Source organism: Triturus cristatus, chromosome 6 (assembly GCF_964204655.1).
Source record: "Triturus cristatus chromosome 6, aTriCri1.1, whole genome shotgun sequence".
In the NCBI taxonomy this organism is placed as follows: Eukaryota; Metazoa; Chordata; class Amphibia; order Caudata; family Salamandridae; genus Triturus; species Triturus cristatus.
The window spans coordinates 1,872,934,287-1,872,944,940 of NC_140589.1; positions in this window are offsets into that span (position 1 = coordinate 1,872,934,287).

The window sequence follows — 10,654 nt, forward strand, 5'->3', positions numbered from 1 at the left end:
AGCATCACCGCCGAAAAGAACGGAGGTTTTCCGATGCGCTTGACTCACGACCGGCTTCCTAGCTGGCCGTCATGTTCCCCCTTGAACCGTTATTCTTGAATAGAATACATGTGCTGCAATAATTAGTAGACAGAAGCAGATAAAATGATTATGAGCACCAGAAGAGTAAACATTTAATACAGCTCTACCATGGTTCTAATACAGTGTATATATGCAGGCATATATATACAAGGCAGTAATCAGGCGTACTCCTACTAAGCAAAACCCTCTCCTATCTCCTCTAACACTTCTGACCAAAGTATTGATGCCTGCCTGCTGTATTGACAAATGGGGCAAGGTAGTAATCTCCTCCAGTGATGCTTCCGGCTCCCAGGCTTCCGGTCAGCCTGCACTGCGCTACGGTTGGGATCTCGCGGCCGCGGTGAGCTCTGGCGTTCCTGCCTCGAAACCGGCCTCACGACGTGTTAGCACACCGGACCGGCACCGCACCGGCACCGCCGCGCATCTGCCGCTACCCCTCTGTTGTTGCTGCCACCACCGCATCCTTGCCATCAACGCCCACACCGCGAGGACTGCGAGAAACGGCCCGCTGTTGCAGCTTATCCTGCTGGTCCCTCACTGGTGATTTCCTGAACTCCGTTGTGCTGGAAGCGCGTTGCCTCCGCAGTTCATTATGAAGTAAGACTCAGAAATCCTCACAAGTACTTTTGGATATTTAAACAACAACGACTGTTCTTTTTTTTTTTTTTTCTTTAAAACGCGTGGTTGGATTTAACGCGCTTGCACGTTTCCTTGAATATGAACTATGCAAGTTGTGTTTAAAACTGTGAGAGCGAAGTATCGCGTACTCGGATGAAACTATTTAATTTGCTGCCCGCTATCGGTGCTGCAAAATCAAGTGTGGGACTTACACGCTGGTTGTGGATATTAAGGGTGGATTAAAAACTATTGACTGGGCAGACCTGCTATCTCCACGGCCTGGGCTTTGCTCCGCTCTCACCCTTTGGCCAGGCTTGGCTCTGCCGAGCCCCTTCCTTCCATCGGACTCCATTTCCCAGCTGCTCCACCTGCGGCAAGGACGCCACCTCCGTCATCGTGTCGCGCCAGGAGGCGCTTAAAGGGCTGACCAGAACCTCGTCCCACGGGTATGTACAGCTCTACAGATAGATCATAGGTTGTCTTCAGCGTACCATCCGCAAACGGACGGGCAAACGGAACGTACAAACCAGACCTTAGAACAATATCTAAGGTGTCTGATGGGTACGGTTACCGAGAATTGGGTACAGGCACTTCCCTTGGCAGAATTCGCCTACAACAACTCAAACCACTCTGCATCTAAGATCTCACCCTTTTTCTTTGCATATGGTTATCATCCCCGATTCCTACCCCTGGCTCTTCCCCCCAACGTTACCAAGGTCCCTGCAGTAACTGAACATCATGAGGTACTGACGCAAATATGGGAGCAAGCAACTCATGAGCTCGCAAAAGCCAAAGACAGGATGAAGACACAGGCTGATACACACAGAAAACCAGCCCCTGAGTACCAGGAAGGGGATCTGGTTTGGTTAGCTACAAAGAATTTGAGAATGATGGGCCCTCGCAAATTGCAACCTCGATATACGGGTCCTTTTAAGGTACAACAAATCATAAATCCTGTAGCGATCAAATTAGACCTCCCTGAGGACATGAAGATTCATCCTGTATTTCACACTTCCTTGCTTAAACCTTATTTACCACCCTCCTGTACAGAACCCCCTCCTCCGCCACTTATCATTAATGGCGAAGAAGAGTACGAAGTCAGACGTATTGTAGACTCTAGAAGGGTAAAGGGTAAACTACAATACTTAGTGGATTGGGTGGGCTATAGTCCTGATGATAGAACCTGGGAACCCACGGCACATGTGCATGCCCCTACTCTGATCAGGCGATTTCATGCTCAAAACCCTGACAAACCTCGACCAGTGAGAGGATCTTTACGGAGGGGAACTGTTACACACTAGTCACACACAAGTATTAGTTATGGCCCTTAACCCTCTATTAACCCGTTCTCGATCTTTTATACACAACACACTACATTTCCCAGAAGGCAGTAGGGCGAGGGAGGGAGTTGTGTGCGCTCACAGTGGTCACCTGATGGACAGGGCGGTTAAATACCGACTCGATGCGCATGGCAGTGCTTGACAATCCTTCCTTGTGTTGGACCACGCCTCCCGCAGCTGTTCTTTGGATTACTGATTGCTGTTGGATTTCGCGCTTCCTTCGCGGTTCCCGTTTGCTTTACTGTGTTGGTGCTCGTTCCCTCTGAGTTCTCCTCACGGTTTTCCTGCATCCTTTCCTAACCCTCATTGGATTCCCCTGAATTCTGGCAGAAGTACGATCACCCTCGCATTGGAGACGAACTACATTTCCTCCTCCCCTGTTGGTTCGTCGGACTCCTTCCTCACGCATCAGGCGGGCGTCTTCAAGAAGGACTGGAGTTGTATCCCGCCCTGCGGCGCCTCGTCGCAGGTTACGCGGCTGTCTTCTGCCCACTTCCCCCACTCCTTTGACGGCATCTCTTGTCTCCTCCTGTGTGGATTCAGAAAGCGGACTCCCACATCTTCCGTTGTCTAGTCTTCGAGTGGTGTGTCAATTCCACTGCGATTATAAGCATTCAGATGTTCTATCGCTCACCTTCTTCAAAGGACTTGCCTTGAATGCAGTGTTGCTCCTTCCGCGGTGGATTACCGTCAATTGTTGACTGCTACCAGGCTCCTGCTATGTTTGGCGTTGCATCTACACCTAAGGCATCACGGTGAGTCTGAGAGAGCACACAACCTAGGGGGGAGGGGTGAGGAAGTAGTTGCTGAAGGACTTAGGCAATCAGGGGGGGGTGAGGGGGTATTCGCTAGATAGGAAATCCCTGCCCTTTCACTCCACTCACCTGTTGTTTTCTTTTCTCTTTCTTAGACACTGTCCCTTTCCTGACCACCCCGTTACCCGTCCCCGGGGAGTTGAGACTTCGTATCATCTGGAAGCCTGGTGGTCCTTCATTGTCTCCTCCCTCCTCTTGGGGCCAGTGCTCGGTTCTTGATTTTTGTCAAGACGGGTCAGGCTTTGAGGGGAGTGGTGAGAATCTTCTTCGCTCCTGAGGTTTTGTATCCTTTACCTAAAACTCAATACCTGACACCTTGTAACCCCCCCTCCATATTCTTTCCAGGCGTTTGCAGATCAGCTTTTGGTCCTTCAACTCCTTCGAATACCATGGTGAGGAGGGATGCTGTCTGGTGTGGCTAAAACATTTTAAAGGGGCTAGCTTGTCCCCTACAGTTTCTAGCCATTTAGTGTATCATCTGGTTGCATCATCCAGATTGCTAGGAATAGGAATAATGGTGTCAGTTAGTGTTTGAAGTAGATCCTCTGCTTTTATCTTGTTCTAGGCTCTGTTCTTAGAGTGACTTATAAATAAATTCTGTACTTTGTGGTCCGGTATCGAGACCTCAAAGAAAACTGCTGAGTGGTCAGACCAAACTAGCGGCAACATTTTAGTTACAGAGAGCTGCAATTTATTTGAGAAAATGCCGTCTAATGTATGGCCGGCTAGATGAGTGGCACCCCTAACCAATTGCTCCAAGTTTCCACCTTTCATCAAGTCAAGAAGATTAGAGGTATTAGAACACAAAGCTGGGTACTCCCTATCCCCCCCCCCAACTTTTAGGGAGCATCATAAACTTAGATGCCCTTCTTGGCTTTTAAATCTGCCAGAAAAAGCTAAAGCTTAAGCTTTCTAACTTACAGAGCCAGTGTTTGTGCAAACTATCTGAGGTGACACCCCACTATTGCCCCAAAGTTATTGGCCTCATTCTTGATTGCCGCAAGAGCTCTAAACGGGTCTTGTGTTGCCACATCGATGTGATCAGCATAAGTCAAAACTTTGTATTTCCCTACATTACAGAGATAGGCTGAATTTCAATGTTATTCTCTTGTTGTGAGATAAAGGGTTCTGTGTATAATGAGAATAGCAGAAGCGAACAAGGACACCCTTGTCTTGTCCCTCTGGTAAGGAGGATGTTTTCTGATTCCGCCCCCTTTATCTGAAGCCTGGCATTAGTAGCCTAATATAACACACTAATGACTTTGATAAAGTTAGACTTTAGACCTCCCACAGATAGTCTCAAGAGACTCGGTCAAACAGTATTAATCCCATAGGTGTCTTTTTTGCCTCAGCTATATCAAACAGGGTGCTTGCCCTTCATACATGATCAGTTGTTCCCCAACCCGGGATAAAGCCACGTTAACGGGGGGATAACAAGTTGGCAATTACCTTGCCTAACCTTTTAGCCAATATCGTGACATATATTTTGACAGTGTTTATTAACAATATAGGCCTATAAGACCCTGGAGTAGGGGAGGCTTGCCCTTTTTCCTGAATACAATAATGTTGGTAGCTTTACAAGGGGGGGCTCACCCTCACTTCATGCCTGTAAAAAAGTATCAGCCATAGTTTCCCCATGTTCCAGAAGGAAGTCCTATAGAATTCCAATGGAATCCTGTCTGGTTGGTGGCTTTACCCAAAGCCAGAGATCTGACTGCTTCAGCTACCTCATCGCTCAAAGCGTTCACACTTACTGTGCCACTCTGCCCCTTTTAGGCACATGCAGTTGAGAGATATTCAATAATCTAATACTAGCCCCGGTATCTAGCACACCAATTCTTTCATTTTCATTTTTAAATCTCAGATATATACTTTATATAGCTGTCTAAACGTGGGGATATATCCACTGAATACACCCCCTAATGATTTTGGCAGAGATTTTGGTGTTATGCCCCTGATTGTATATAATAGCATCTATCCATCTCTCTCTGTCTCATGTGGTGCGTCAATAGTCTACCTGTGTTTTCCCCATATTGATAACACTGTAGCTTGTAGTTTTGGAACTTGGCGGGTACCTTCTTGCTATAATGTTGGTTAATTCTAGCTTTGAGGACCATGATATTCTGCTGGGTTTCCCTGCAGTCCAATCCCCCATTACAGAACTACTCAGTGCTACCCCAAGCAGTGAAAGTTCCCCATAAAACCCACAGATCTGACTGCACCTCTGCTTCTGATGATAAAGACTATAGCTGATCCCTGCTTTTAGTGTATCTCCGACCATATTATTTGTAGCAGTTCCTCTATTTATTGCAAGGAAAACTGTTAACCATCTACACATGTGACCTATTTATTCCGTGTCTAAAATACATTTTCTATTGAAAGTCCAATTCTCTTGTGGCTTAACAAGACCAGTGATTCGACATTCGAGCACCAATTGGTTGTGGTCCGATACCACCCTAGGTTATTTTTCAATTACCACCTGTCCAGTAAGGCATGCGGACACCCAAAAATAATCCAAACACTCCAGATCATTTTGAGGTGAGGAAAAGAACGTATATGCAGGTTCTGGAACTTATTCCAGACGTTGATCAATCTGTCGTCTTTGGCTAGCCGTTGGACTTCTCCAAACACCAGCGATTTCTTGCCAGTGTATGATTGACACCCCTGACATTCCCACTGACTTCCATATGTGGATTAAGGGCACCACACAAGATAAGGGAAGGTTGGACAGGATGAGAGCTCCAACTTTAGATGGTCAATAACAGCAACCTCGTCTAGTTTGTATTCTTATACACAGTTTAAGGTGAGCCTCCTTGTAGCACCAGGATTATCCGTCTCCCAAGTTTATCTGCCAAGCTCCAAATTCTTACAAAACAAGTTTTATTAGCAACAATAGCTACCCCCATGGACGTCATCCCCTGCATCGTGCAACAAAGAAGCAAATACCACAGGTCTCCTAGCAGCTTCCTTTTCCCCCAAGGGATATGTTTCTCCTGAATAAATATATTCTCTGGCCTCATTGCCCTAAAACCAAGTGCTACTCTGCCCCTTTTTAGGCGCATGCAGTTTGAGATATTCAATAATCTGATTCTAGCCCCAGTATCTAGTACACCATTTCTTTCATTTTAATTTTTAAATCTCAGATATATCCTTACATATCTATGCAGCCAACAAGGCAAATAATTACAGAAAAAAGGATCCAAAAGATGCATCTTGCCCTGTCTTCTCACTTTTCCTGCTGTAAAAAATGTTCATGCCCCAAACCTTCACCAAGCCCATACCCCCTCCCGCCCCATGCCTCCCCTCTTCTATCCATCCCCCCACCTGGACCCCTCCTTCAACCCCAAACTCCCCCACCACCCAATAGGAGCAATTGGACCAAGCATGGTTCGTGAATTGAGATGCTCTCTCCTCTCATGCATGTTTCTGACAAATGATTACATTTTAGGAAGTGTGCCTGTGAGATTCCATTCTAATGGTTAACTTTAAGAAAATACAGGAAAAAAATTATATTAGCAAGCAATCATCCTCAGACCGTGATACCTTCAGATACACTCCCTCACACCATATCAAGCTTTACTCAAATGAAAAAAAACACCCATTATACCATCAAAATAATGCCTAAACCAATATGTCTCGGGGGTGGGGGCTGGAGCTACCACAGGCTATCAAGATACTCTTTTGCTTTAATGGGTTTTGTCCTGCACAGTGACTTAGAGTCTGTCTGGATTCATCATAAACACTTGCGCCCCTTTAGACTGAAATAGTTGTATCATCTGGCTCAAATGCCATTGCCTTTCAACGGTAGTGTGGCAGAAATCTGACCGCACAAAAGATTTGCAGCCTTCAGCAGTCCCCTTTAAGTCTGGGCAGGCTTTTTCGGAAACTGACTGCTTGAGGAGGATGTTTCCCAAAAATACTCTGATATCTCTTGGCTTCCTCCCCATCTTGCACCTGGCACTGATATTATTTGAAGGGGAAACTATGGGTTCTTTGGATTTCCAGATCCCAGTTACAATCTATCAGCTCCAGAAAGGCGCTCTTAAATAGGCCAACTATAAACTTTCGGGTGTAGTCTCCCTCAATCCCCTCAGCTACAGCCAAAACCTTGAGGTTGTTGCGTCTCAGTCTAATCCTCTTCTCCACCTCGATAATTTTGTCAGAGAACTCGAAGCACACTTTTGCAACCTCTTGTATAGTGCCTTGAGGTTTCCTGTTGGCGGTCTGTGCCTTGCTACTGTCTGGTCTAGTTTACTCCCTGTGGGCTATAATTCCCTGATATATAGCCTATGGGGTGGCACGGTCAGGTTGAGCCTGAACCCTGCCTCACTGGACAGTCGACATACTTCCTTCCAGCCTTGGAAATGCCAAATAGTCCCATTATAAGCCATATTCAGTCTAGATACCCCCTTCAGTGGGTTTGTTTTCTTGATGGTTTGCCATGGATCCTTTAGCGTCTGAAAGCGCCTCCCGTCTGCCACAGGTCACTAGAAACACTTGAGGCGTTACCTCCTGGCCCCTTTCTCAACCCCTCATCAGGGGACCCTAAGTCCTCCCCAGACTAGTCAGACTGATCCGATAATGAAATGAAGTGCTGCACCTTATCAGGCTCTGGAACCGAGGAGCATTTACTCTTGCTTTGCGCCCTTTTCTTGCGCTCACCGGTCTTCCCAAACAAGGCGTGCCCAGGTGCCAGAATACGGATTTGTTTCCTGGTGAGCCTCTCATGTGCTCCTGCTGTTAGGCTGTTATGCTTTTTAAATGTGCATCCAGGGTCGGCCACTCCAATAGGTGTTCCGTAGTGGTGCCGTGGTCCGTGATGATCAATGCCCCATTAGTTATCTCTGGAGAGTGATATAGAGATTGGCTGCTCTGTGAAGGCTCTCTGTTCTTGCCGTTTGACACTGGGCCCTGTACCTAACTTGGTTTGTTAAATAAGTTGGGCGCTGACATGGTGGAGTTTGCAGCCACATCTCCGCTTGCGGGCGGTTCGTCACGGGAAGAGCTTGCCTCACCCTGCCCCTTCCTCTGTTGGGGTTTAAAGTCCGGAGCTTCGAAGCCCCCATAGTTTTAGCGCCCATCCGGCGCTTATTTCTGGCCGCTTGGGAGATGTAGAGTACAAGTAAAGTTTTAGAAAACTGCATGATTTTGGAGGCCCCTGGTCCAAAGGGGCCGCACCAGTTTGTAGCTACGCGTCCAGCATACACCGCATGATGGGGGGAGGGGCAGTGAACTCTGAGCAAGCGCGCTGCTGAAACGGAGCAAAGCTGGGAGGAGGGCCAAAACACCCATACTCGCACAGTCACCATCTTGACCCATATCCCCCGATGTCCCACGTTCCTGATGGTATAATTCATCCTGATATAAGAAGAAATTGTTTTCAAGAACAAATTTGGTCAAGTATCATCATAGACTTGCAAATAGCTGGACGATTTCATTAAAAGAAAAGATTTAAGTGCTTCAAGCCCCATCTCATGATCTATTTTATTATAAAGGCTAGACATCCATTATGACCAAATAGTATTCCTCATCCCAAGGTATATCCAGGATTCGGTTCACAAGTTCTTTTGTGTCTAATATAAGAGGGTAATATCTGCTCCAAAGGTGCTATGTGTCAATGTATTCTGAAATTCTTTCAGTATGGGAGCCAATACTTAAAATAATCGGTCTCCCTGGTGAAATTCTACCGCCTTTGTGAAATTTAGGTACAACATATGTTACAGGTGTTTTTAAATCATTTATATTCATATATTAATACTCCTGTTCAATCAGCAAATTCTTAACATAGTATAAGCTACGTATAGCTTTTAGCTGTTTCTTAGAATCCTGGAGTCTATTCATTTCAACACTCTTATAGTTAGATCAGAACATGATAGTAAGTAGAAATGGGAGAAAGGGTTAGGTGGTGTACAAGAAAAGCAGCAATCTTAAAACATTTAAGAAGGGGGAGTATTGGAGAGAAAGTGTGAGAAATTAGGTTTATGGTTGAGGGGGGTAAGAGCCCTTTTCAGGCAGCAGCCACAGTCCTTTTCCGGTTGAACCACAAAGTCAAAAAAATTAAGATGTGCTTAAACCACTAGTAGCTTGGCACAAAAGCAGTCAGGCTTAACTTAGAAGTAATGTGTAAAGTATTTATGCAGCACTTTAACAGCAATAAGGTAAAAACACAACAAAAATCCCACTCCAATTTTAGATCCCTCATGACCTCAACTCAGCTCTGTTTTTGCACTCCCCTACATAAGTTGTCTTGTTAGGGTGATCTGTGTTGACTCCTTTGACTAGTACATTGTCCGTTTTGGATTATCAACTTATAGTTTTCCACTGTGCATTTGTAAATAAGCTTTTATCTCAGCAATATTTATGTGGATTTGTGTTGATGGGTTTCAATCCTTATAAAATCACAAACTAAATGAAAATAGATTAATATTAGAATGAAAGACATGCATGGAACGTGTATTCTACCTGCATTATCTTGATGCAGTTTTACATGGAAGCAATATATAGAAATGTTATAAACAAATATTTTGAGTTGTTGGCATCAGGTATTGGGGTTTGCATAGAAAGTACATCGATGTCAAGTTGTACTATTGTACTTCTGTACCACTGTTTCACTAGCTGCCTGTCTAACAGAAAGGCAGTATGCAGTGTCCTCTGCACAAATTATTTGAACATAGCTGTGTCCCTGACCATTAAAACTGAATGCCCCTGTATCAGCTGACCAGTTGAGACTAGTCATCTGTACAATGTCGTACATGCATGAAGAGAATATTTCACTCATGAGATTCATCCCCATGGAACCCTCTTCCACCTTTAGAATGTGTGGGTGGGACAACAAACCAATTTCCAACTGTATGGCTTAGACTCGAGTTTCCGACTGTCCTACAAGACCTTATTTAGATTTGTATTTATTTTATACTTACTATACCTGTGGTGTAAAACATTCCATGTGAATCTTGAGCTTAAGATGTATCTCTTCCTCTAGGAAATTGAGGGCTTCATTTACCATTCAGTCTGAAGAGGGCCCTAAGACATGGCGCTACCAGTCTTTAATCTCCAAGGATCTCTAGGGATGTACAAACCCCATGATTTTCATGTTTATTGTGGGTTTACTCTGCCCTTGCCACCCTGGCTGCTGTCTGGCCTTTCTGGTCATATATAGCGAGATGTAGGTAGCTAAATACCGGTCGGTAATACCGAAAATCGGTAGATTTTAGCGTTACCGACTGGTATTTAGCAATCCCCAATGTAGGAAAGGAATCGGTAATAAGGAATCGGTAAATACCGATTCCTTATTACCGATTCCTATTTTACCGATTCGGAGTTACCGAGCCCCCAAATACCGAATCGGTAAATAAGAAACTGTAAAAACGAGAAAAGAGATGTAGGAAAATTCGGTAATACCGAATATCGACAAATTCGGTATTTAAGAGTTTGTAATTACCACTGACTCAAAGCAGGTGGTAATCAGGTGCACTGTATTTAAACAGCCCCAAAATGCAACAGTGTGATCACTATGGTAGCCCTCTGTTATTGCAAGGCGGCTACGGCTACAGGTAGCAGGAGTGAGGATCTGGAGACGGGAGGAGCGCGTTTACAGATATCGCATCACACTCTTCCAACTGACTGAGGCAGAGATCCATGAAAGGTACAGGCTACACCCCCAAACCATCCTGGACCTGATAAGGGACCTGCACCCACTCCTGGAGCATCCTACACCAAGGGCGCACGCTATACCACCACATGTGCAGGTGCTCTGTAGCCTACACCTACTTGCATCTGGCAGTTACCAGGGGGTGATAG